General features: G+C 45.6%; 1 long non-coding RNA gene and 1 pseudogene across 6 annotated transcripts in view; one reads left to right on the top strand and one right to left on the bottom strand.

The window, feature by feature from the left end:
* The first annotated feature begins 2,242 nt into the window (after window positions 1-2,242).
* LOC107516291 overlaps window positions 2,243-27,242 on the top strand; it is a 292,205-nt gene continuing 267,205 nt past the window's right edge. For 5 of the 6 annotated variants that reach the window (XR_004953603.1, XR_004953601.1, XR_004953602.1 and 2 more), the window contains exons 1-3: window positions 2,243-2,930; window positions 4,430-4,588; window positions 11,627-11,695. This is a non-coding gene — a long non-coding RNA (uncharacterized LOC107516291). The remainder of the gene's footprint in view (window positions 2,931-4,429; window positions 4,589-11,626; window positions 11,696-27,242) is intronic. The other variant, XR_004953605.1, reaches the window with a different exon arrangement.
* Window positions 20,004-20,122, bottom strand: LOC118610605 (annotated as a pseudogene).

Here is a 27,242-nt window from a genome sequence, read left to right as displayed (position 1 = left end):
CTTTCAAAGCAATACCTTTTCAAGTTAACTGTTAACTTACCAGCTTGTTGCTTTTCTTAATTATACCCAATATCACCTGGTATGTGAAAACACTATAGATAGGATTTAAAGTATTTACTTTATGGACTTTTTGCATGAAAAATAGACCTCATGCTATAGAATGAAAGATATAAATTAATAAAACATTATTATTGTAAGAGAACAAAATAAAACCAAACCTCTTCTCCAGCACTTGGCAGCACTCCTGCGAAATTTTAGGCTGTGTGTGGTCTCCATCAGAGGACTCTAAAGCTTGCTTAATGGCTTTTGTGACAGCAGGAGCCCAGGCTACACAGTAGGGGCCTCTGAAATGCCCAAACATATCTGTTGCAGATCTCCTTTTCCCCTCAAGGATAGACTTGTTTTTTTAAAAAAAATTTTTTTTTAAGCCAGATTAGTTACTGATTTCCAGGGTCCTTACACCTGCCACTTCTCGAGAGATTTTTTTATAATCTTAATCTTTCTTAAAAGTAATAAAACATTGCCTCTGCCTGGCTTCCCATCAGAAACAATCTCTTTCCATCCAAAAAGTCTAAAGGACTTTGTCTCTGGCCTCATTTAACTTTTAACTTACAGCAGTTTAGTCTCCGATAGGTTTTATAATTTCATCGTTTATGTTACGTAACATTTGTTTGCGTCTTTACAGAATCCTCTTTCCTTACTAACGTGCCATTCTAGAATATTCTCATAACTAGTATTTTGCCTTGCTCTATATTTCATTCTTACCCTCTTATAGGACAAACATGAGATGTAGGGCAACAACGATAGCTTCTAAAGCTTTGTCTTTCTTCCAGAGGTCTCTGTAGCAGACTCCCTGCCTCTAATTTTTATCTTCCCCAACGCTGCCCCAATCCACTGAACTTTGGGTTAGCTGAAATCTGAGACTTTGATTCCAACGGCACCAACCTGTGAGGTTAGGTGATACAGTTTTCCCTCTCCAGGAGCACCTAGCAAACCCAAAGCAGGTAATTATATTTATCTACGGTTTGAGGTTGCTACCGAAGGAAGTGAAGCAGGACAGGTAGAGGAAGAAATGTAAGTAGGAAGGGGCCGATAGCGAGAAAAAAAAGAGAGGTCCCGTGACTTAAGCTTCTGAGGAGACACTGTCCTGGGTGAGGACAAGGTGATGGAGTGTGAAAGGTGGCGGGAAACATCCCCAAAGATCAGGCGACCCAAGAACTAATTAGTAGCTTTTTCAGTAAAGCTCTGCAGCAACTCGAGTGGCCAGTTGTTTGGCTACTGCCTAGGCCAAGGTAAAAGAGCATGGTCAGGTCCTGTAAAAGCCTGCAAGTTAACTTGAGGTCACAGAAGTCATGGCAAGTTTAAGTCCATGCAAATATACGGTCAGCACTGGTCAACAGGGACGGCTCAGAGACTGAGGAAGCCAGTCCAAAGGGCGAGTCCACACGGTGGCGGGAACTGCCGCCCATATCTGGGAAGCCCTTCTCGCAGCAGCAAAAGCAAAAGCAAACCCGCAGAAGAGCTCATTGCTCAGGTCCTGTGACCGAGCCTGGCTCTAATTGGCTGCAGAAGCTCGCTGCCTCTCTGTTTCCTAAAAGCCTCCCTGGAAACTACATTTCCCAAAGGGCCTTGAGAACTTATTCCTCCTGGCTATTTATATACCTAGGGTGGTGTCGGGTTTGCCCCAAGTCCATGGAGAACTTGACTGGCTGGTGAAGATTAAAACATCCGCACTCTGCAGGCGGAGGAAGCGAGCCGCGACACTGTCCCTTCCTTTGCGCAGAGGCCTCTGGGAAATGTAGTAACATCGCGGTCTCCGAGTCCTCCTGGCTCTCGCGTTTCCCCAGGCTCTGAGGGTCGCGCGTGGGGCGGGACCAATGGGGAGGAGGAGGCTGCTGGCTTCTCCCCGACCATCAGGTGGCGCTGCGCACGAGCATCTGCCCATCTACCTCTTGCTTATCCCATCCTGGAATCTCTCTTCTACCCTACTGTCTTGAGAATTCTTTAAGTTTAGATTTCAGTTAAGGAATTTTTAGAGAGATCTGAGAAATGGGGAAAATATTTTTAAAAGAAACAAATGATAACAGCCCTTAATTACCCCCTACCCTTCTGCTGCTCATGGGATGCTGTATGAGGGTACAAAGAACTACGGCGCTGCGCATGTTGGACTTGCGGGGGCGGGGGGCGGTGGGGGATCTATTTTACGTCAGGACTTCTTTTGGGAAGTTACTTCCGCCTGCAGGGAGTGTCACGAGTTCTCGCTGGTGCTCGCTTCCTTGAAGTGGGCCACCATGACCCTCGGGCCCAGCCCAGTCCTTATTTCTGCCTTGGAGGACATTTGTTCTGTCCAGCTGCAGTGGCGTCCTTCCCATTTCAAGAAGGGGAAAACTGAAGGTGTGCATCAAAGGGGTTGTTGACCTGCCAAAGGTCTTCAGCTAGTTGTGTAGTCAGAACTCAGTACAATCGGAACGAATTCTGATTCCTGTCTCTAACCTGCCCACTTCGTGTGGTGTTAGTCTCCTTTTCTCAGTTTTGCTGCTACTGCCTTAGTTTGAAGGTGACACTACACTAACAGTGTCGTCCATTCGGTATTTATTGAGAGTGTGCTAGGTGCCAGGCATTGTGCTGCATGCTGGGGACACGGCGTTGAATGGGGCAGGCACAACCCCACCCTCACGCAGTTTATAATCCAATAGAGAAGACATACTAATTACATAACACAAATGAGAATAAAATTTAAAACGTTAGTAAGTAGAAAAAGTAGCGTGCTACAAAAGAGAATGGAGGGAACTATAAATTAGATCGGGAAACTAAGGAAAGGAGGAATGTTTGATTTGAGACCTGGAAGCCGAGAAAAACGAAGCTTTGTAATCGTCAAGAGAGGAGTGATCCAGGCAGAGGGAACATCAAATGCAAAGGCTCCGAGATGGGTAAGAACTTCGTATTGTTATTCGAGGAACTGAGAAGTCCCTTGGGGCTGGAGTGAGGTTGGGAGAAGGTCGAGCAAATGAGGCTGGCCTCCCTTTCTCCAGTCTTACCTCATCTAAACTGTTTTACACTGACAACATAGAAATCTTTTCAAATATGATGACTTGACTCTCTTGTGGAGGCTTTGTGCCCCCTACAAGCTAAATTCCTTGGCCTGGTGCTCAAGGACCTTCATAATTGGATTTATCTTGCTATACAGTTCCAGTCTCCTTTTTTTTTTTTTTTTTTCAGGCGTGCCCTTACTTCTGTTTGGCACGCCCTCTCCCATATTCTTGCTGAGCAGGCAATCGTCTATTCACCTGTCCTGTCTTGGCCTCAGTATCACCTCCTCTGTGCTTTTCCCTCAGTGCACGCTCAGTTAACTTCTGGTTCTTTGACTGTATAATTGTTCATTTGCTTACTGATCTCTCCCAAGAGACAGTGAGTTTCTCCTCTTAGAGATTTGTTTTCTAGCTCTGTATGATCCAGAACTGCAGAACACGAGGCCAGGCAGTTGGTGTGTTCATAACAAATATGAGAGAATAAGTGGAACAGCTAGCCATCACTGGCCTCCACTTGCTGTCTGATGTGAAGGTGACCTGTGGCTTCTACCCGCAGCAGAGTAGAGATTAACATCCAAAAGGGCAGGAAGAGCTGAGGAAGAAATCTACACTTACCATGAGCCAGACACTGTCTCATCTAATCCTCATAACAATTGTGAATCTCAGCTGTTTTTTTTTTTTTTTTTTTTTGCTGGCAAGAAAGCTGCTGCCCAAAGGCTAGCCCAAAGATCACCCAACTGGTAATGGGGAACCTGGGATAGACCTAGTACTGGCACAGAATCCTGAAAATTTTAAACTGAACTCCAGATCCCCTCTATCTTAAGTAGGTCATTTGTATTTCTGTACATCTGATCCAGAACAGCCATTATACTGGGACTCCGCCTCTTCCAGAAACCAGTGATTCATTATGTCTCTGCTTATATCAGTAATTTGAAGGGCCTAGAAGAACCGGTAATACTCAGAGAAGCAGAAAATTTAAGAAAGGGCACTCTGGGCTAGTGCTGTCCAACAGAACTCTGAGGCAATTAAACAGTGTGTATCTGCGCTGTTCAATATGGTAAAGTCTCAAGTTCCACTTAGGCAATAGCTCTAGCACCCCCACCCTCACTTCTACTCCCACCGGTGGTCCCTGACTCCAGGCTATTTCCAAGACAGCTCACCCTGAGAGTACAGGCCCCTGGCTTAGGTCTGCAAAGGTCCTGCAGATCCAGGCTATACCTTAGCTGTAGCTCAAGCTATGCCCAAGAACACATCAGAGCACAGACAGATGGAACGCATATGGCTCCTGGAAATGGCCAATGTGTTGTTGTCTTGCCACTCCAGCGTCCTCCCTGGAGCCTGGCCGAGAGCAAGTGCTAGGTTAACACTGTGGACGAATGAATCTACTTTCTCTTCCGCAGGCTAGGGCTTCCTTAGCTACTGCGTTTGGCTTCTAGAATCCCTCCTTATTGTGGACTAATGGCTTCTGCCATCCAGCGAAGATTAATGAGACCAGTGCTTCATAACCACCTCCTCCATCCTGACCCTTTGGGGTGTGCCAAGGGACAGCTGCAAAACCAGTGAGTAATAATTCCTTGGAAACATGCTGTATCCAGCACTTTTATGTGATAATCAGATTTTTATTTTGAAATCCTGTGTGCAAAATGAAAACCCAAATGAGCATCTGCTACATATGATTAGAGACAGTGTGGTTCTGGGGAAAGAGGACTGGTCTCAGCGTCACCCTGGACCTGTGACTAACAGGCTGTATGACCTTGGACAAGGTGCACAGTGCCTCTGGGCCCCAGTTTTCTCATAAGTAAAACAAAAACATTAGACTCTATGCTTCTTCCTAAGGTAATGTGAATGCTTAAAAAATGGCTGGGCACATCTGCAATCAAACCACATTAAGCACCTTTCAAGTGATCATCTGCTTGAATCTGGCCTATTTTCATTGTTTAGTTTTTCTAACACCTTTCACTTAACCCTTGCATTGCCAGTGCCTTCCTCATTTGCAAGGTCTTTACTGTTTTTTGGCTGCTTCTTCAGATTCCAATAAGTCATGTTAGATTTCAGCCATTGAATCACCTACTTTTTTTGCCCTGCGTGGAGTCTTTTTAACCCCTAGCAGTCTCTTTTCCTTGACAAAGCACAGAGAGAAGTAGTCTCGGTCTCCGTCGCCTTCCATCCGTCCCACTCACTCTTCTTCCCTGCAAAGACAAACCTGAAAAATCGGGGGATTCTATTCTGGTAGTTATCACTCTCACCACTAGATGGCACATGTGTGCAAGTCATCAGTCTTTGCACAAAAACTTTAATTTTATTACGCTTTTGTACTCCAATCCACAAAAGCTTTCAGACGAGTGATAAAAGCACAAATATACAAAAGGATAAAATGGGACGTTGAGGTAATTGGAGAAAATAGAGAACAAGTGGAAGAAATAACTCCAGGATGACGTCAGATCAAGCAGATGGGTGCCAGCGCACGGTTGGTTCTGAGCTTCTAAATAGCCAGAGGAAAGAGGGAAACATGAATGGCAATAAAATTCCAGGGTTCACAGGAGGAAAACAAAGCCGTTCTTCAGGCGAAGCACAATTTTTCCTGATCCCGAGACTAGAGAGCTGTTTTTCCTGAGGGGTCTTCAGAGAGGACTCTGAGCAGTGAAAAAACACCAGTGACTTAATTGGAGCTGTTTCTATGAAGTCCTTCTATGCAGGCCTGAGGCATGATGCTCAGCTGCAACTGAGGAAAAGTTGCTCAGACACTGGGGTTCCGGGACAGTAAATTCACCGCCGCGTGCCTTTGAGTACAGTCGTCCCTGCTTATCTCTGGAGGATATGTTCCAAGACCCCTAGTGGAAGCCTGACACTGCAGATAGTACCAGACCCTATATATACCATGTTTCTGCCTATGCCTCCATAACTGCGATAAAGTTTAATTTATAAATTAGGCACTGCAAGAGATCAACGCCAATAATAAAGTAGAACAATTATAACAACATACTGTAATAAAAGTTATGTGAATGTGCTTCTCGCTCTCAAAAGATCTTATTGTACTGTACCTACAGCGTGGATACGCTGGACAAAGGGATGATTTATGCCCTGGGCGGGGCCACACGAGATTTCGTCATGCTACTCAGAATAGCATGCAATTTAGAATTTACGAATTGTTTATTTCTGGAATTTTCCATTTGCAATTGTTGGGCCACAGTTGACCATGGGGAACTGAAACTGCAGAAAACGGAACCGTGGATAAGAGGGGACTACTGTATTTTCGAACAGAGAAATTTGCACACACTCCATCTCCCTGCAAGGCTTTGGGTGGAGTTTGTGCCAGCCAGTCCCCAGGATGGCCCCAATGAACCCCGCCTCCTGGTTTTCACGCCCTTGTGGAGCCTCTCTCACACTGCGCCAAGAGGAGGTCTGTGTGACCAACAGAATACAGGAGCAGTGGCGGTGTGTCACTGCTGAGATTAGGTTATAAAAGACATCGCGGCTTCTCGCTTGGTTTCTCGATCTTTCTATCAGATCACATGCTCTGGGAAAAGTGAGCTGCCATGTTTTGAGAAGCCTTCTGGAGAGACTCATGTGGCAAAGAATGGAGGCCTCCTGGCAATAGCTAGCATCTGCTTGCTAGCCATGTGTGTGAGCCACCTTAGAAAGCAGATCCTCCAGCCCCCGTCAAACCTTCAGATAACTGTAGCCCCGACTCACACCCTGGCTGAAACCTTATGAGAGACTCTGACCTAGACCATCCAGCCAAGTCGTTCCTTAGCTCTGTGAGATCATCAATGTTTGTTAAGCTGCTAACTTGGAAGAGGGGGAAATTTGTTATGCAGCAATAGATAACTAATATAGAGGCCAATGGAAATCCAAGGTTGCCTTAGGGATAAATTTACATGGGTGCATCAACTTGGTTTTGGAGACTGAGAAGGTATTTCAGAAGCAGCGTATGGGCTTTAAATCTGATAGATAAGAGTGCTAATTCAGGCAGTATCCATGGAAACACAGAGGAAGAAGAGCCCACATAAAATGTCTGTAAAGGATGTTTCTCTGCAGAAGGGTGATGAGGGCAGGGACCTCAACTGTCTTGTTCACAGTGGCACCTGCAGTGCCTAGCACAGGGCCTGGCACATAGTAGACTTTCTACAAATCTTTCTTTAATGAATGAGTGAAGGGTGAACTACAACCTTGAGAGAGAGATTCAGTTATCTGGGCGACCATCATTTGTTAAGCTCCTACCACGTGCGAAGTACACGTGACGTTGGTTAAATTCTGTGGAACTTTTGTGTCATGTGTCGGTCACATCCACCTTTTGCCCCATTGTGCCTTCCCTCACACTATGTCTTCTCACCAGAATTCTTTTATTATATTCCTAGATATTGGCATGCGCTTTAACTTCCATACTGAAAACTTTCTCATGGTAATAGTGTTCTTAGGTCATCAGGAGAAGTAATTTCTGGTCGCCGTTTTTCCAACACGAGAACCAGAGTTGCTCAGGACATTGGGTTTATTTTGTGCAATTTTGTCTCAGCCCTGCCCTATTTATCTTTTTCCTTTCTTTTTGTTGAAAAATGGCTTGAAATGGCTGATGGTAAGTAATAACAGTTCAATTTTCCTCTGATGACAACTAGAGTCTATTTTCCCCCTTTCATACTGACTTTGGCGCTGATTTTAACCAGATTTACTATAATAGAAATATTCTGGAGGTGAAGGAGAGTCAGAGTGATTTGCTTCAGACGTGATGTCCCTCCCCATCTGTGAACACGCCTTTCTCTGTGGCTGGCTCTGCACTACTTCCTCTCCTCCCCCCCCACCCCCACCCCCATTATCACCACACAGCTACTGTTTGTTGAGTATCTACTACATGTCCATGCCCGAGTTATGCAAGTGTCGCATGCATTATTGAATCTGTGCCAGAGACTGTGGATTGCTTTGCCAATTTTGTTAGTCCAGGTCCTTCGAGAAGATGGGATTGAAAGTGCAAGGATTTTACCGGGGGAAGTACCCGTGTGAAAGGAAATAGGGAGGGAGCTAGAGAATGCCAGGAGGGCCATCGGACCCCAGCTGAAGGAGAGAGGGAGAGAAGGATGGGAGCAAGTGTCCCAGATGGCCGAACAGTTTAGGGAAAATCCAGTCTAACCGAGGTTTGGCGAAGCTGTCAGGCAATCCTTGAGCCAAAGTTAGCCAACAAAGGGGTCCCTTGTCTCTCAGGACTGGGTCTGACTTTGTACCCCACCACACTCAGCCGTTGGTGAGGTGCAGCCCGTGGGAGGCATGGCCAGTGGATTTCAAAGCACAACAGTAGGGGGTCTCAGCTCCCTACAACAGGAAATCGTGCGAGCACGTTTTTGTGACTGCTACACCAATATTTATTTGCTTTTCTTTTTAAGTAACAGAAGCCTCATTTATTTGAAATGGCAAAAGCCTGTTGCTGAACTGAAAGATTTCAGTTTCCAGCCTTCCTTGCAACTAGGTATGGTTCTATGACTGAGTTTTGGTCATGCGATATAAAAAGAAGTGTTATAAGAACCTTCCAGAAATATTCCTTGAGGGGATCTGATTGGGCCAGAAGGTGCATACCTTCTCCCTTCCATTTGACAGGATTATAGACAAAATGGCTGCAGCCTCAGCAGCTGTTTTGTGCCAAGAGGCAACATGTTAATAAGGAAAGGGCTGACAGACAGACAGCAAGGGCCTTCGTATCTGATGATTAGGGACCTCGTACCAGCTCTGGATTGCCTAGCTCCCTACTTTAGGAGAAAAATAAACCCTTTTGTTTAAGCCACTGTTAACTTTATTTTTGTTATAAGCAGGTAAATCTAATTCTAATTGGCACAGTGCTAATCTTCACAATGGCTCTACCAGGCAGACATATTTATACACATTTTACGGAAGAAGAAAGCGAAGCTTGGAATGATTAGTTGTTAGAACCGACATTAGAGCTCAGAGTAGTGCTAAGGATACTTTCAACTGCAAGTCACAGAACAGTGATTTTTGGTCTTCTCCAAAGACAAGAATTGCCTGGGAGGACTTGCTAAATGTACCGATTGCTAGGCCTGTCTCTGGAAATCCTTACTTAACAGGTCAAAGTTAAGGCCTGAGAAGCAGCTTTATCTCAGACAAGCAGTCCAGGCCATCCTTATCATCAGGGAAGACTGTGACTCCCAATATGGGCGAAGACCAACAGCTCAAACAATAAGGAAGTAAACATTTCACAAAAGAAGACTTCGTGAGCATAAGAATCATTGGTGGTGCTTGATAGAAGTGCAGATTCTGGGCTCCATTTTTATAGATTTGGAGTCAGAAGATCTTTTGTGGAACCTGGAAATGTTCATTTTTCAAATGCTGCCCAGGCGATCCCAAGGTCAGTGATTTGGGGTCCAGCTGGCTTCACAGTTAAAAGAACTAGCGTTGGAGTAGGGTGAGGCTGGGTTTGAATCCCGACGCTGCCATTTGTTGGCTGGAGGACCTGGAGCAGGCTAATTAAACTCTGTGTCTCAGGTTTCATCATTTTCAAACTGAAGAAAACAATAAGGCCCACCTCACAGAGTTGCCTTGAGGATTAAATGAGATAATTTATGTAAAGCTCTTAGCTTTGCGTAAATAAGCTCTCAGTAAATGGTGGCGATTGCAATTATCATACCCCATGCATACGTCTTGCAAACAGTATGGGCACAGAGCTCTGTTACTACGGATAATTTATACAAATTATCCATGGTTCCCCAGGAACCATGATTCTGTGCAGCAGAGGCTGATACAGAAAGCTGGGACTCCCTTTTCCCTTCTGGCCTTGAGAATGAAGGACCTGCCTGTGTGTGCTGAATTTGAGTAAAGATCTTCTAGGACATGCTCCTGTATACCCCCAGGTGCCATCGCCCCCCTCGCTCTCCTTCTCAACCAGTTTGCCCAATAATGACCTACACTTGATGGCTCCATTTTCTCTTACTCTCTCAAGTCACTGCAACCAGGATTCTGCTGGCAGTGCCTTACTGAAGTGACTCAGTACGGTCACCAGTGGCTTCTACATTGCCACACGCAATGGATATTTTAAAGTCTTCACCTCATTTGAGCCCTCTGCAGCATTCGACACTGCTGCCCACTTATTCCTTCTCGGAACTTTCTTCTCTTGGCTTCCGAGATTCCACCGCTGTGTTTCTCCTGACTCTGTGAACAATTCCCCTGGCCTCTGCTCAACTTCTATGTCCTTGTTTCATGCAGCTCTGTTCCCTGCCCTTTTAATCCTTCATTTGCCTTAATTCCTTTTCACTTTCTTTTTCTTAATCTGATCGAAGCCCACTATCATTTAACTCTTCTAAGTTCCAGGTGAATTATCTGCCTTCTTAGGATATCCTGGTCTAATGCAACCTTTACTTTCCTTCCTCCAAGGGATGGCTTAAATCAGTCCAAGCATTGTGCTCTACTGTCCCCTTCCATGGTCTTCCTAGGAGGCCTAGCAAAGCCTATGAAAAGAGGACCTGGATTACCTGCAGATCAGGCTCAGGGTGACCTTAGATGCCCTTAATTGTTCCAAGTTGTCATGATATTAGAGATGGAGTCACTGTGTGGGGTGAGTGTATCCATCCATCTTCTTGGTGCGGACTCTAAGGCCTTTGTTTCATTGATACTCAGTGCTTTTCAGAGACTTAGGGCCATTCCTACTTCTACCATGGACTTGTTTGGCTTTGGACCTTGCTCCTACCTTTCTGGTTTTACTTTTCTCATCAATGAAATGCAAGAGTTGGACTGGTTCTCTCTGAGGTCACTTCTAATCACTGGCACCATCAAGATCAGCTTTGTCATCAATTATACAATCTTTGATTCTATTCCTGGGGATCTATCCCATAGAAGTACTCTCCCAAGTACCTTAAAATGTATGCATACAAGAATGTTCAACTGTAGGAACCTAAGCGCCCAACAAAGAGGAGACCGGTTAAATAATTTATGGTGAACATACTCTATTGTGGTGCTGCTCAAAGTAGACAGTCTGCTGATTCTTACTGGTCTTCTAGGAGATAAGGAGCTTGAGTCAGTTCCTGGACTAACACTGGTGTACAGATCATATTTTTGAGTAGCATTGCTTGAGCTTCACGAAAATGAAGTAGCTACTATGTGTGAAGATGTAGAAAGATGTCCAAGATACATTGTTGAAAAAAAAGGTATGCAATAGAACAGTGGTATTTTCAAAAACAGATCTATACAAAAAGGGATCTATAAATACACAGATATGCTGGTATATGTATAAAACATTTCTAGACTAAGTCCTAAGAAATTAGCAGAGGTTACCTCTGGGGGATGCAGCAGGATGTCCAGGGTAAGAAAACTCTTTTTCATTGTGTATCCAGACTGTTGTTGTTCAGTGGGTCCTTTCTAACACAGTTGATGGAATCTGTTGTGGTTGGTCTGTGCCCTTCTTGACAGAGTTGTTATATTTTAGATATAACTGGTATTATACTCTTTCACTGTTGAATAGTTTTTTCTATGTGTATGTATCACTCTCATATTTAAAAACAAACTAGTTGCAGAGAGAATACTGATGCTTCTAGATTCTCTATTTGCCAGATAACAAGCCTCCTCTTTTAATTTTTCATGAATATTTCTTCTTTCCATTTTTTCAGCTAGGTCTGCGAACAAGGCAATTCTCTCTGTCCTGTGCCTGGAGCTCTTCTCCTGCAGATACATTCACAGTAAGTCATTTTGGTTCACAGCCGAGTGATGAAGAAGCCCCAGGGGCCAGAGGGCTGATTACGGTTCTAATTTATAATTATACAGTGATTTTTTTTGCATTGCTTGTGGAATCCTAACTTCCTTTCTGTTTGAGTTGGAGAGTTAGAAGGATCTGATTTGACTCAAGTAGTATAGGCTGTGATTATCATAAGAATTTGGCATATTAAATTGAATCGAGAAGTACTGAACAACAAATGTAAATTATTTTCTTCCATTCTTCACTCCTACACAACTGTGTACTTACTGTTTGCAGCCGACTTGCTGCAGAAAAGTGAAATGACTTATCCTAATGCCTTTGAAATGGGAACTGTTGAGAAATCTAAGTGGCCTCTTTAAACTCAAGATGCAAACAGATGGTGCTGTTGGAGGCTGCATGGAGCTGAGACAGTGTCTCTGGAGTCTGATAGTTTTTCATTCAAGTGCTGTGGCCTTACCTATTGTGGTTCTTGATGAAAGTTTTCTTTTTTTAATTTTGTTTGAAAAAATATTTTGTCTTATTTCTGTGTAATAATGAATATGAGTGGCCTTGATCCCTGGTTTTTGGGAGATACTGTGTAAATCCTTGAAATAATCTGAGTGATAGGAATGTTGTTATTCACGATGGACCCTAAATGTTTATGCTAATTAGTGACTCAAGATGAGGACTGGCCACTTAAAGAAAGACCAATTTTGTGATGAGAGAGTTGAGGCTTTAAGCCATGTGATATCAGCTTGACCTCTGGGGAAAAAAGAAGGAGTGTAGCCAATGAGTCAATCCATCATGCTTATTAATGAGACCCCAGTAAAAACTATGGACACCAAAGCTTGGTTGAGCTTTCCTGGTTTTAATATTCTGTATCATCACACATCGGTACGACCAGACGGTAACACATCATGATTCGAAGTGGAGAGAACAATGAAAGTTTTGCATTTGGGGCCTTGTCAGACTTTTCTCTGAATGTTTCTCTCTTTGGCTGGTTCTGATTTGCATTCTTTTTCCTTATAAAACAGTAATTGTAAGTACAGCACTTTCCTGAATTCTCTGACTTATTCTAGTGAATTACAGAGTCTGAGGAGGTAGTGGAAACTCCTGAATTCACAGCCAGCTGGTCAGATATGCAGGTGGCCTGACGACCCCCAAAGTTGTGGCTGGTGTCTATAGTAAAGGCATTCTTATCAAGGGTTATACCCTTAACTTGTGAACTTTGATTTGATTCTGAGTAGTTGGTTTCAGAAGTTTGAGCTCAAAAAAAAGTTGATTTCATCGCAATTTCCCCATTTATTTTGAGAAATTTAAAATTTAAAGAAACTTTCCTAGAGTAGTATAATGAGTACACATATAACCTTCACTTAGAGTCTCCAATTTGTTAACATATTCCAGTATTTGCTTTATTTCTCTCTCCTTCTATGTGTTTAAATTTTTTTTCCTGAGCCAGTTGAAAATTGCAGGCATATATCCTTAAACATGTCAGCATATACTTCCTGAAATCCAGGAAATTCTCCTGCATAACCTCTATATCCTGATCACAGCCAAGACATTTAGCATTGATATAAAAAATATTCTCTAACCGTGTATGAGTTTTCCATCTTCCCCTTAAAGTATCCTTTGTATTTTTTCTTTTAGACTTATGCTCTGATCAAGGATAAATCAGTGCATTTGATTGTCATGTTTTCCTCATCTCCTTTAATTTAGATTCTAGGATTGCCCCCTTTATTTATTTATTTTTCTTGTCTTTCATGACATTGGCACCTTTGAAGGGACCGGGCTACTGGTTCTGTATATTGACCCGCGATCTGAATTTGTCTGATTGTTTCCTCGTGATTAGATTCAGCTTATATATCCTTGGCAAGAATACAAACTAGCTGTTGTATTAATGAAAGGGCAAAAAGCATATCAGCAGTGAGGTACCAATATGCCACACGTGGCCCAAAGCGTTTGGTGGAGACAGTTTTACAGAGCAGGATGCTGGAGTTGCCTGCAGCTCCTCTTGTCTTTCCACTCTTGACATCATCTCATCCAAGCCCCACGCAAGACTCAGAAGGCTCTCACATGTCCATCTCCAGCCCAGACAGCGTCCCCAAACCTAGTCCTCATTTTCATCTCAAAGGTACCTCAGAGGTTTTACAGTCTTGGTAAGTATGATAAGAGATTATCTATTTTATCTGCTCAGTCCAACTTCAAAAGTCCTGGGGAAATTTTTATTTCAAAGCAGTTTCTATATTTAAACGTTTTAAAAAAGAAGAACAACCAGCATTTCTCCCATCTTTCCATTATGTCTTCAGCCATCTAAACTCAGAGGGTGGCCAAGGCAGCAAATGAAGTGAGAGGCCATTGATATGCAAATGTAGTCATTAAGATCAGAGGCCCCACCCCAGAACTCTGTCACAGTTCTTTCCAAATCAAAGCCAATTTGCATTAAAAAAAAATGAATCTCCCCAACTTGAAATTTATTCTCCAAAGCTAAAAGGCATAGATACTAAACTACTAAAAAAAAAAAAAAAAGAAAGAAAAGAAAAGAGAGCTTTCACTACAACACAGTACTGTTTTTATTTTGGTGGAGAGCTAGCTGTCCTTCAACAATTAGGTTGGCCTGTGAAAGGTGTACTAGGTTGTTAAGGATGGACACACTTGACCTTGGACTGATCACTTTAGTTTCCCTGTGGCCTAGACACACCAAGCAGTTAAGGTAGGTGCTGCTGGAGATATTGCTACTGTTTTCGAGTTACGGAAACAGAATCCCAGAGGGATCACGTGATATATTGAAGACTCAAACTTGAGTCTTCAGATATTAAGTGTGGGGTTCCTTTCTCAACACTGGTTTTAAACAGTCAGATCCTCCAAGGGGACTGAGATTGCCTTTAGAGTAGAGACCAGAACCTCCAATGCTGCTCACACCCACCCTTTGCCCACCAGATTTCACGGGAGCTTTGGAGTGTATTTCTAATCTCACGGAAAAGGAGCAAAGCAAATTCCTTCCTGCAAGAGGGTGGGGAACCCTTCATCCATCCTGCTCCTACCCTGGGTCCCATGCAAAAGCTCCAACGTGCTGTAAACTCATCTGGGTAGCTGGACTCCAGGGTCAGGATTGATTCCTTGAGAGGCAGAGGAGCAGAGCTTCTGTGATGATCTCAGGAAAATGGGATGTGGCTGCCGAAGCCCAGAGCCTGGCTCCCTGCAAACCTCAGCTTTAGTCACCAAAGCCATGTGCCACTGCTCATGAGGGTGGGCCGGTAGCTCCCACACTGGTGGACGGCACCGATGTCTGCTTTGAACCTGTGGCCATGTAGGCTTTGGGATTAGAATGTTCTCCTCTGACTCAAATGATCCCTTTCTTCTCTGTAATAAGGCCGCGGTCGGAAGTATGGAGAGGGTAGGACTGCAGGGTTCGCTGCACACCAGCTCCGTGGTCTTCAGCAAGGGACTTCTCTGACCCTCAGTTTCCCCATGTTGTAGGGTTCTTCTGAGGATCAAATGGGATACCGTAATGGGAAACACGCTCCTCAGTGCCTGGTGTCCCAGATAAACAAAGCTGGACACTGGTCGAGGTGGTAAGGACAGATTTTAATCAGTAGCATCTTCCTACAATAGGGAAAAGGGTCCAGAGTGAGCGAACTCAACTTTGATTTGTACAGCAGCGACTGGGCGTTTTAAAGGGAGACTGAGGGGACAGGGAGGGGAAGAAGGGGGTACTCAGTAGGGTCAGGGAAGTGAAAAATTACAAAAGCAAGAAGTGGGGGCTGGTCCATGTAAAACCCATCAGGGTTTGCTAACTGGCAACTATCAAAGCTTAGCTCCTCCCTTCCCACAGAGGTTGGGGGACAGGAATACTCCTCAGGAGTCAGGTAGAACAGTCAGTTCTTTTGGCCTTGAGTTTCTCGGGCAGGCACTTTAAGGGGGGCTAGGGTCATCCTAGGGATATGGCCTTGACCTGTTAGAAACCATGCATTTGTTCAAGTCTTTATAGGCCAAGCTCCTGGGGCTTGGCTTAGAGCTTGGTCAAGGACAGAATCTTTGCCACTGGCCTGTAACAATAACAAGAAAAGGTAGTTATTATTAATTTTTAAGTAAGTTAGAAAAAAGACTGTGGGAACACTGAGCGGGGGCGATATTGCATAGGGACGTCGTGTGGGGATGCTGCCCAAGTCACCGCATGCCACGGGGAGGACACTGCGTGGGGACACTGCATACGGACGATATATGACGTTGCGGGGGGCAGAGCATGAGGGTGCGGGGTGGGGGACGCTGCCAAGCGGCGCGGTGTGACAAACAGCCTCCTGGGAGATGCAGCTCCAGGAGGCGGGTCGGGCTTGTGCTTCTGCGACCTTGGGAACAGTGTTTAAGGAGAAACATGAAAGGGACAGGCTTCGCTGGACAGCTTTTAAAGGTTTATCGACATCCTGGCTGAGCTGGCGCTCAGATCCAGGTTTGGCTGACCCCAGGGCTGGTGAGCAATTGCCATGTCGCAGAAGGATGAATCAAGGAAGACCCGCCATAGTCCAGCGAGCCATCCAGTCGTGGTGGCAAGTGCTGGGCAGCTGAGGGAAGCCATCCTCGGTGGAGAGGAGGGAAGGTCTGATGAGGGAGTTCGAGCATAAGCTATGACGAGAAGCCAGGCTTCCTTCCACAGGGAGGACCACCCGTTGTTCTTTGCCCAGAAGCTGGACGATCACATGCAGGTTCCTGGCAGTGACTCCAGGAACCCTACCCCACCCCCATCCGGGGTCCGCACTGTTGATTTGGAGCTTGGCTGTCTAACACAGACTTTGCCTCAGAAAGAGGATTTGTAAGTGGGGTGTTCATTCATTCATTCTACTAATATTTAGTAAGCCTTATATTAGTCTGGGTTCTCAGGAGAAGTGGACCGACAGGGGAAGTTGATTGATTAACTAATTAATCAATTAATGATAAGGAATTGGCTTACATGATTATGGAGGCTGAGAAGTCCTGAGATCTGCAGGGTGGGTCGGTAAAAGAGACCCAGGAGAGCCGAGGGTGCAGTTCCAGTCAGAAGGTGGCTGGCTCGAGACCCAGGAAGAGCTGATGTTTCAGTTTGCATCTGAAGACACGGGGGAAAAAAAAACAATGTCTCAATTCAAAGGCAGTCAGCAGGAAAAATTCTCTCTTACTTGGGGGAGGGGAGGATCAGCCTTTTTGTTCTAGGTAGGCCTTCGACTGCTTGGATGAGGCCCACCATCCCCAGGGAGGACAATCTACTTTTCCCAGTCTCTGCTGACTCGAGTGTTAATCTCATCCAGGACCTCCCTCACAGACACAGCCATGATAATGTTTGACCATGGCCCAGTCAACCTGGCCCATACAGTTGGCCATCACAGGTACCAATGGTGTGCTAGGCACCTCTCAAGGCACTGAGGACACTGAGGCCCTGCTCTTGTGGAGTTTACATCCTGGAGGGCGGGATGGGTCAGAAGTTGACTCGACAAACAAGACTTTAACTAGGGGCGAGCGTTATGACAGAGAGTGGCCATTTTATCGGGTAATCGGGGAAGGCTTTTCTGAGGCGGTGACACCTGAGTGGGGACCTAAATGGTGAGAAGGAGCCAGCCACAAGATATCGGGTGGTGGTGGGGTGCTGTTCCAGGCAGGCCTGAACTCAGTGAGCCCGAGGAACGGAGGCAGAGAGGAAAGTGTTTCCAGCAGGGATTGGAGAAGCGCAGAGGCGAGATCCTGCACAGCCTTTTGGGCTGGGGGAAGAACTGTATGTTATTCGTTCAGCCTGCTGACTCACCCCAGCCCCTGGCTCGGATGCTCTGACATCAACCCCACTGTGAGATCAGGATCTAAAAGCGTCTGTTTTCTCATGGTAATACACCGTGGTACCTTTTTGCACAAGCTGTTTTTTTCTGCCTGGGTTGCCCTCTTCGCCTTCTTTGTCCAAAGATTGGGCACCTTTTAATATACAGCACATAGCGCCTCCTCTCCAAAGCCTTCCAGGATTATCTGGGCAGTGAACTGGCCCCTCTTCTGAACTGTTCCAGACCTTTGTAAATACACTCGTGCTCACACCGATCAGCTACACTCTCATGTTTTATTTCTGAGTCTCCTTCATCTCACTGTGCTCTTTGAGGCAGGGCCACTGTGTGCCTCCTCTCTCTGTCCCCAGCGTCCAGCCATATGGGCAGTGTAAGTGTGCGAAGGTTCTAATTGAGAACTCAGGACTGCCTCTCTCCAGCCTCAGTCTTTCTTACCATCTCCTCCTCCCTCCTCTATGCCCCCCGTGTTACTCAGGAGCTCTAACCTTTCACTGCACCCCTAGTGCCAAGCTTTGGGCCTAGGAAAGCCTACATTCAAGCTTTAGAAATAAACAAATACACAAATACATTGCCCTACCCAGAATCTCCCATCGCATGGTGGAAGGTCATTGATTTTTAGCCACTTACCATCTGTTCCCTCTTCTTTAAAAAACCTGGGAAGATCATGACAAAAATCCTTTTATAACCCTTTCTGTATCCCAGGCTATGCTTCTAGTGCTTTTTGTTTATTAACTCGTTTAATTCTTATAGCAATCCTGGAGCTGAGTGCTATTATTATCTCTCTTTTAAAGTGTAGCAACAGAGGCAGCAGTAGGTCAAGCGACTTGCCCAGGTTCACATAGTTGTGACCAGCAGTATGGCTGCAGAACCGATCCACACTCCTTACCACTACCTTACTGCTGTGGCGTACAGACCTGTGTTGCTCTTCCTGTGGTAAAATCGAAGAGTTCTTATAGTTCCTTCAGCCACATCCTTCCTCTCATGTCCCAGTAGAGCCAGAGAGTGGGCAGGCCATGTAAATTAGCTAAGAAGAATCCTCCATGGGACCTGAAGCTGAGAGGATGTGAGGTCTGGAGCTGCACAGCCGTTTGGAATCATGAGGGTCAGGTTTGCCTGGGAAGGGAGCTGAAAAGGGAGGGCGAACAGAGGTGAGCAAAGAGACAGTGAGAAGTGGGTTGCGACTGTATAGTTCTGGACGGCTGCCTTGACAAATCAACCATAAGCTTAGTAGATTTAAACAGCACAGTTTTATTATCTTACAGGTGTGGAAGTCAGAAGTCCAAAATGGATTTCACTGGGCTGAAATCGAGGTATGGGAAGGATTATATTCCCTCACGAAGCCCTGGAGAGAATGCGTTTTCTTGCCTTTTTTAGCGGCTAGGATTCCGTTCCTTGGTTCACGGCTCTCTCTTCCATCTTCAAAGCCTCAGTGTAGCATCTTCAAATCTCTCTGTTTTCATCCTCACATGGCCTTCTCCTAAGTCCCTTTTATAAAGGCTGCTGTGATTGTATCGGACTCACCCGGATAACCCAGGATAATCTCCCCCATCTCAAGAGACCTCACTTAATCACATCAGAAGAATCCCTTTTGCCTTATAAGGTAACATTCGGTAACATTCATAGGTTCCAGGGATTAGGATGTGGACATATTTAGGGGGCTGTTATTCCGCCTACCACACCGACAGCCTCCCTGCTAGTTCCTGTCAGCCTGGCAGGGTGGCCACACTCGGGAGCAAATGCTCTTACCCGGCTTCCTCTCCTCATGCCAGTCCCAGGCGGCACACAGCAGCAGCAGAGATGGCAGTCGCCTTCCACTACAGACTCCGAAGTCAGGGCTCGTGTTCAAGGACAGGCGTTTCTCTGAGAGCCACCTCCTGGGGCGCAGCGGCAGGATTCCATCTGCTGCACTGGTCCCCCGACCAGCCCAGCGCCTCGTGTGAAAACCTCACACCTTTTCCGAGAGGCTGTGAGCGGGGCTGTGTTGGCTGGCGTGCAGACATGTCCAGGTGGCAATTGTTTCTTCCAGAGAAGACCCAAAATAGGAATTTAGTCTCCACAGTTTCCTGTTTCTCATTTTCCTTAGAAAAAAAGGGAAGAAAAAAAGGAGGCAGAAGACAGGCTTTCCAGGGAGCCAGAGGCAGGAGCCCTTGAAATGTAATGTCAGCCAAAAGAAATCGGCATTAATTCATTATGACAACATCGTCAACAACAGTGATACTTAACACTCATTGGCATGGACTGCTAAGCACTTTATTTACATTATCATTTTATTAAAAGTAATAAGTGTAAAATGAAAATAGTACAAGAAGATACACAGTAAAATATAAGTCCCCTTCTGACCCCGGGCTCCCAGTTTCCCTTCGTTAGAAGCAAACATTGTTTCTTGCATGTCCTAAAATTTTTTAAATCCATGAACCACCATATTTGGGCAGATCCTTTAAAAAACAAATGGTTGCATTTTATTTTATTTTATTTATTTATTTATTTATTTATTTATTTATTTATTTATTTTTATTACGCCTATAGCATCTAGTCTTCCTAGGTGGTCTCCTATCCAAGTGCTAACCAGGCCCGACCCTGCTTAGCTTCTGAGATCAGAAGGCATCAGGCGTGTTCAGGGTAGCATGGCTGTAGACAAATGGTTGCATTTTATATATTTCATACTGTTCTTTGCTTTTTACATGTGGCAATACATCTTGGCAATTTTTCCATTTTAGCATAAGTAGATTTATTTATTATTTTTACCGCTGCATGGTATTCTGTTCCATTTTACAGATGTGTCATAACTTATTAAGCCACTTTTTTTCATTGAAGGATACTTAGGTTGTTCCTAGTCCTTTGCTCTTTCAGAAAACAGGGCAGTGAAAGTCCTTCTCTATATTTCTTTGAATATAGGCATGAATTTATCTGTAGAACAGATTCCTAAAAGTGCTCGGTCTTATCTCTTTAGTCCCCACGGCAATCCTATGAAAGCAGGCACTATTATTTTTTCCATTTACTATATAGGGAAACAGACATATAGAGAGGCTAAGTAACTTGTTCAATAAAGTATAGGTGGGATTGGATTAAAACTAGCTCTGCTGAGCACTGTGGAGATGCAAAGGGTATTGAGAACCTGAGTATTCTAGGGAGTCTAGACTTCTGGATATTAGAAAAGGTTCTAGCTTCTTTGCTCAGGATCACATAAGATGCATTTACAGCTGCATTAATCAGGATAGGATAGGTTTTGCTGCTGTAAGATCAATCTTCAAATCTGAGTGTTTTTTATTTCTTGTTCTCACAGAGTCTGATGGAACCTGTGGGTGCTTTCCTCCATTTGGAGATTCAGGGATCCAGGCTCTCTGCAATACTCCCATCTCGACACATAAGATTTTCAAGGTCCCTGCAGCAGGGAATAAAACTAGAAAGTGTGTAGGACACACAAACTCTTATGTGGGCTTGGAAATGACACAGGTCACAATTGCTCATATCCCGCTAAAATCAGTCCTATGGTTTTAACCTAACTGCACAGGAGGGAGATTGAGAAATAGTCTTGCCTTGTGTCCAGGAAGAGGAAATAGTATCATAAGGAATAGATCTATCACATATGCAAATATTCCATCCACCTTGAACGGGGAAATAGGGAATTTAAAGAAACTTTTCTGTGTAATGTGGGTAAAACTCCCACCTGTATTTCTCCAAGAAAACTTTAGGAAAAATTCTTTTGTCTTTCAATGCTTTGGGAATCAGAACCATGTTTTTTTTTTCTGCTACGACACACTGGCCTGAGACTAGAAAAATGGCCCAGCAACATTTGAGTTTGAGTAATCGCGTTAATAGTGTCAATACATTAAATTATTTACTTAGATTAGACCAGACTCAGGATTATTCCTATAATGTCTCACTCGCTTGATCTCACTATGCTTTTATAAGAGGGAGAGAGAAAAGGTGGAGTTACGACTGGAATTCTGGCTTGCTTTGTGCACAATTCACGTCCATCTTCCTTTTGCTGCAGTCCTCATAAATGACGAGTTACTAATGGCCCTTAATCAGTAGCTATGGAAATTACCAATTATTTTAATGTTTTATTTATCTGAAAATTGTTTGCTGTTATGTAAGTCAGGGCCCGACCTCGGGAGCGTGTTGGCAGTGTCTCCGGTCTTATGCGTCCTGGCAGCAAAGGCAATGCCAGGGGCCCCGGGGATGCTGGGAATCTGGTTCTCCGCGGCACCAAGCTGAGGGACGTGTAATGTCCTTCCGTTGCACTTGGCTGTCTGAGCGATGAGTGGAGAAAGATGGTAGTTGGGGATACGCTGGGCAGAAGAACAAAGAGGTAGATGTTATAGCGTCCGCAAGAGTGGAGGAAGGAATGCTCCATCCGGTCCAGGAGGAAGCAGGGAGAAGGAGAAGTGGTGATTCGGTTGTACCAACTTGGAGAAAGGTTGGAAGGGCCCAGGAGCCAAGGAGTCTCAGTGAGGTCACAGAAGAGGTGTCACGGGTGTAAGGAGTGGAGTGAGAAAGAGGAACACGGGTAGATGTTGAAATCAAGGAGAACCTGGAGGGTTCGGCGAGTCTTCTGCAAGAATGTCGTTTTCCCGAGATTCTGGTAGATGGCTACAGATGACCCAGCTGTAAAGGTGTGACCCTCAGAGTCCACAGGGTGTTTTCACATATGTGAAAATGTAGTGATCTGCTGAACTGTTCACATTGGTTGTTTTGATAGGGAGAGGAATATCGTTGGCTATTTACTTGCACACCTCTGTATTAATTGGCTTGTCATCCTGACCAAAATCGCTTTTGTAGTTTGAAAGGAAATCTACTAAAGTCTAGAAACATATTTGAAGATAACTAAAGAAGAAAAGTGATGGCCCGAAAGAAGTGCTTGTCACATAGTAAGTGCTCTATAAATGTTGATTTCAGCATTATCGTGATGGTCTTGGTTAATGGAAACACTCTTCATGCTAGAGCAGGCTCTCGCTGTCTCCTGATTGAACTCCTGCAGCTGGCCTTCCGTTTCCTGACTCCCATGCTGCCGATGGGTAAGTAATGGACCTCAGCCCCACGAGCTTTCCTTCCTCACGCTTGGTTCATCTTGCTTCTGACTATGTTGTGCGCCTGTATTGTGTAGTGATAAGATCCCAGTATTTGGACTTGGGCCAAGGGGGAGAGAGAAGACCCCACTGAGGTCCCATAAGTAGCCGCTCCATCTCTTCATTAACAGACATTTATTGTTGCTGGTTGGTATCATTTGTTTTCTACCCATTAGCCTTTCTCTGATTCCTCTTTGCTTAACAGAATCTTGACTTAGTTCAGGCAGCAATGTGCCCAGCTCCAGTCATCTTACCTTTTGATAGTGATTGGTCTAGAAGTGGATATGTGACTCAGCTCTGGGATATCTGCTGGGGCTTCTGGGAAACAACCTCTCTGATAAGATAGAGCGGCCAGTGAGCTGCACGTCCTCTTGCTTCCTGCTTTGTGCATTGTCCCATGAGGATGATGAGGATGTGATGGCATGTTGCTGAGGCAGCCATCTTAACATCACGAGAGCAGAAGTGAGGATCATAGAGAGGAGGGACTTCTGGAACTAGCTCTTGATGACATTGTTGAGCCACCCCTCCCCCAGTACTTCTGCACTTCTTAGTGAGTAAATGGTAAACGCTCTTATGGTTTAAGCCATTGTCAGCTGAGGTTTTTGCTCCCTGCAGCTGCAGACATTCCCCAGGGCCACAGCGCTGTACCTGAGCCGGATGCTGGCGTGTGTAACTGAATCGGTAGGGTTCCTGCCCTCAGTGAGCTCTCGGTGCACTGGAGCAGCACCTCTTGGGAGCTGCATCTGGTCGTGAACAAAGTGCCTTGACAGGAGGGAGTGGAGGTGCGGAACGGTCAGGCGCCTTAGCCTGTGTGACACTCTGGTGCCATGCATCCTGTATCTTATCATTCTTAGTCCCATCAGGCTTTCAGGACATGAGCTGTGATGGCCAGGGACTGGGTACGGCTCTCTCTTTGAAGGCGGTTGCTCATTCAGATTAACCTGGGGCTACAGATGAACACATTATGTTAGGCCATTTCTGGGTCATAGTTTTATCCTCCTCTTAGCTATTTACCACATGCAAATTTTCCATACTATGCAAATCACTCACTTTATGCAAATCATTTACTGTCTGTTCCGAGCCCCGGCACCTGCACCAGGCAGAATCAGATGATTCTTGGGCCTGGGGGTATTAAAGTACAAACACTTAAGAAATCTGGGGGGGTGGGGTGAGGGATGTGGAGCATTGGCTGACTGGGCAGCAGCCTCTGCAAACAGCTTGCTTCCATTACAGTGTGCTGAACTCTGAGCCTCCTGCACCCCCTCCCCAGCTACCTGCAAGCCCCTTCCCGGTGGTAATGACTATTTGAAGTAAATATTTTGATGTGAGTGCAATGATTAGGTCCCGGCTGGCTCTGCACAGAACCTTAAGGTAATTAGGTTTCCCAGTCAATGCAGGTGAGTGCATCGTTGTGCCTAGACTCAGCTAGGTGCTGGAAGGAGCCTGCTTCTCTAAGGTAGGCAGGCCTCCAGGGGCAGGGTGCGAAGCAGCTGCCTAGCCTTCGAGGCACATTGCAGCCTCCTGGGGAGCTTTACAGAATACTCATGCCTGGGTCCCACCCTCAAGTATTCTGATTTAATTGATCTAAGGGGCAGTATGGGCATGGGGAGTTTAAAAATCTTCCCAGGTGATTTGAAGGTGCAGGCAAGGTTGAGAGGCCCTGGCTTGGGCTGGAGGCACGAGGCCTCTGTATGGCCGTGGCTCTGCCAGTGGCTCTCTGTATGGGGTCAGGCAAGTCCCTTCCGCTCTTTGGGCTTCCAGCCTTAGGTCCTCCCTGCTGGGGAACAACCACTTGGCTTGGGACCTATGTGGATGCCTAATTAAACTAAAACAATATCTTATCAGTGGGTTTTAAAAACAGCTTTATTGAGGTATAATTGACATATAATAAACTATGTATTTAAAATGTACAACTTGATGGGTTTTGACACGTGTGTACCCATAAAACCAACTCCATGAACTTGGCTATGAGTGTCCTGGGGCCGTCACAACAAAGTACCACAGACTGGGTGGCCTAAACCATAGGGATTTACTGTCTCACAGTTCTGGAGGTCAGAAGTCCAAGATCAAGGTGTTGGCAGGGGTAGTTTCCTCTGAGACCGCTCCTTGGTTCGCATATGGCCATCTTCTCCATGGTTTTCTCTCTGCGTGTGTCTGTCTTAATCTCCTCTTACAAGGACACCAGTCATATTTGATTAGGGCCCATCCATGTGACCTCATTGTACCTTAATTACATCTTCAAAGGCTCTGTCTCCAAATACAGCTACGTGCTGAGTACTGGGGGTTAGGTACGAAATTCAGCGTACGAATTCTGAGGGAGGAACACAATTCAGCCTATACCGATCTATCACTTCCAGAATTTTCCTGTTCATGCTATAATCGCTCCTCCCCTCCCCATACCACGCCTATCCCCAGCCAGGCCCTGATTTATTTTCCGTCACAATAGATCAGTTTGCATTTTTTGTAGAATTTTATATAAATGAAATCACACAATATGTTTTTTTTCTGACTCTTTTTTTTTTTTTTTCCCACTCAGGGTAATTATTATAAGGTTCATTCCTGCTGTGGGTGTTGATCATCTGTTTCTTTTTGTCGCCAAGTAGTAGTCCGTTGTAGGATGTGTGGCAGTTTCTTTATTCATTTACCTGTTGGTGGACATTTGGGTTGTTTCTAGTTTTTGGCTCTTGTGAACAAACCTGCCACGAGTATTCGAAGTTTATGAAGCACACACATCCCTTCCTAATTCTCACCACAGTACTGCAAGGCAGGCAGCCCGATTCTCAGATTACTGATGGGTGAACCAAAGCGAGACGAGGCTGTCACACAATGTAGGAAGCGAAGGGGTCTCCCTGTGCACTGCGTGTCTCCAGGAGCCAGACATAGTGGCCTCAACAGATGTTTCTCCCTTGAAAGAATGACTGAATAAATGAGGAGCGAAGGATTCACCTGAGGTGGCCCGGCCGGGTCTACAAGCCTGATCGCCTCTCTCTCTGTGTACAGACCTTGTATTAAGCTCTTAAAGGACGGTATTGTCCTGTAACATCTGCCACAGACACTGTGTCTGCAGTTGCCTAGGGTGTGATGAGAGGTGGGGTGGGGCCTGCTGTTCAAGACAGCCTTGAGGCTCACCCTCACGGGTTGACGCTTGGTGAATAGTTCATCCGAAGACAATGGAACAGACTCCTGATCCTGACCGGATGGAGGGTGAGGGTACTGGATGGTTCTGAGCCCCGCTCTGATTGAGCTATGATTCAAGGACATATTTTCATACAGGATGCAGGTAAAGCTCTCCCAGGACACTGACCTTGAGCCTCTCTTCTGCTCACCCCTCACAGAGCATTACAACACAGAGCATTTCCTTCTGTGGACACTGTGCAGAAAAAGCTCCAGAAACTTTTCTGTACATCTTCTAATTTAATTCCTCCAACCCCCATGGAAGGGAGCACTGGTCTCATTTTATCGGTGAGGAAACTGGCTCAGAGAAAGAAAATGGTTCAGCCCAAATCTCCCGGCTAGAGGGTAGCAAAGGTGCATCTGGAAGCCAGGGTTACTGCCTCCAGGGGTACGGCCAGTTAGCCAGTCCCGGGACACCACTTATTTTTTCTAGGATTAAACTTGGTCACAGCCACCCCACTCATGGTCCCTAGTTGGGGACCCTATACATTAAAATCCCGCTTCTTAGGCTAACGCCCTGACTTCTGTAGACAGGAGATCTGGGGCTTCCCCTCCCATCTTGGGGGCCATTGAGGAGGCTCAGCACCACCTGAGGGGCCCAGCCGGGTAGACAGGAAAAGCCTTCCCACTGGCTCCATGAACCATGTCTGAAAATGGGAGCTGCCTGCCGCAGGAAGGTCCTGGGCACCGCGTGGTCCTCTTATTGGGTGGGGGCTCTGCGTGGAGGAAGTGGACAGAGCAGGCGGTGGGAGACGATGGGTTTGGAACCCAGCAGCCCAGAGAGTTCCTGTCCAGCCTCGTCTCTTCTGTGCGACCCTGGACAAGTCTCTTTCTTTTATATCTCTGAGCTTCAGATTCCTAATTCACAGAATGAGGATTACAGCCACAAATTCATTTTGGGGTCGTGTTGAGGGTGACCTAAGATAATGGATGTAGCCCCCCTAGAACATTGCCTGTCACCTAGTAGGAGTTCATCTTAGGCTAATTTGTTTCCCTTCCTCCTTCCTGCTTCCCTTGATTTCCTTTGGTACGCGTGACATAGATTGCAATTTTTAGAAAGCTTGTTACTAAATAGCAAATAGGACACAAAGGACATAATCACAGAGAAGCCGAAATGGGGACATTATTGATTTAATTCTTTAATGGTAAAAAATTAAGCTTCTAAAAGAGCCTTTCAATCAAGCATATTGTATGGTTGCAAAGCCCCCAGCAGGGCGAGCACGGTGCCTACTGTTCCATTCCACATCGCAAATGTGCGTCTGCTGGGCCCTTCCTGGGACTGCCGGGAATGAGGAGCTCAGGAAAACCCCAGCTGGGCATCGCTCCACCCCCTCTAGGCCCCAACCGCTTTCCTCCTCGCCTTGCTCGGTGGCGCGGCATCTGAGCTTTCCCCAACCTTTTCGGTGCCCCAGTGTCCGACAAAAGGCCTCTGCATAGCTGACCTAAAAAATATTGGGCCAAGGAATGAAGGAAGGGAGGAATGAGTGCTTCCCGGGTCTTAGAGCCACAGAAG

Source organism: Rousettus aegyptiacus, unplaced genomic scaffold, assembly GCF_014176215.1.
Source record: "Rousettus aegyptiacus isolate mRouAeg1 unplaced genomic scaffold, mRouAeg1.p scaffold_m13_p_12, whole genome shotgun sequence".
In the NCBI taxonomy this organism is placed as follows: Eukaryota; Metazoa; Chordata; class Mammalia; order Chiroptera; family Pteropodidae; genus Rousettus; species Rousettus aegyptiacus.
The sequence above is the reverse complement of the archived record's forward strand: the minus strand, read 5'-3'. Positions and strand labels throughout refer to the sequence as shown.